This window comes from Sinocyclocheilus grahami, unplaced genomic scaffold, assembly GCF_001515645.1.
Source record: "Sinocyclocheilus grahami isolate Dianchi unplaced genomic scaffold, SAMN03320097.WGS_v1.1 scaffold678.1, whole genome shotgun sequence".
In the NCBI taxonomy this organism is placed as follows: domain Eukaryota; kingdom Metazoa; phylum Chordata; class Actinopteri; order Cypriniformes; family Cyprinidae; genus Sinocyclocheilus; species Sinocyclocheilus grahami.
In genome coordinates, this window is record NW_015505857.1 from 549,400 (window position 1) to 550,131 (window position 732).

Below are 732 nucleotides of genomic sequence, written 5' to 3' on the forward strand. Positions count from 1 at the left end.
CCCTCGCCTGGACCATAGCCTGTGTTTGGATTAACCCTTTGGATTACCCTGTTTGGACATTGTTCACCAGAGATCGACCATGCCCGTTTACTGGACTATTCTTGTGTCTTGCCCTCAATACACCTGTTGCCATTGTCTGACCCTCACCTGTTTCTGACCACGCCTTTGAATAAAAACTTTGCAAATGGATCCGCACGTCTCTCGTCCCTGTGTAGCGTCTGGACCAATCAAACACAATATATATTTTGTTTTTATATTTAACAAATACTCTGTAACCCCCCTCAGTTAACAAGCCATATGAGGACCCATGAACCCTTCCCCCCGGAATGCGTAACACCCCAGGAAGCCGAACAGGCCCCTGGTTGCATGGCAACCAACGCTGATATCACTGGGTTTATTGGCCAAAAGAATCCAAAGCAGGGAAAATCCCTGCATGTCCCAGGGCAAGAGGCAGAGTAGAAATGGACTTTTCTTCTAATTAATTCATAGGAAAACTTTTCTTTGAATGAACACACATGATCCTTCAGGTCATTGGGTATATTATTGTCATCGTGTATTTGGTCTTTGAAACTGTATACTGTTATGCAGACTTATAATTGAAACACACTCCTGTCAGCTTACATATATATATCTCTACCATGTGTAGTATCTATGAATACGCCTTCTTATGATCGAAACAAGCGTGTATATTATATATTGGTACATAGGCAATATATATTAGGGTCCTGAGAA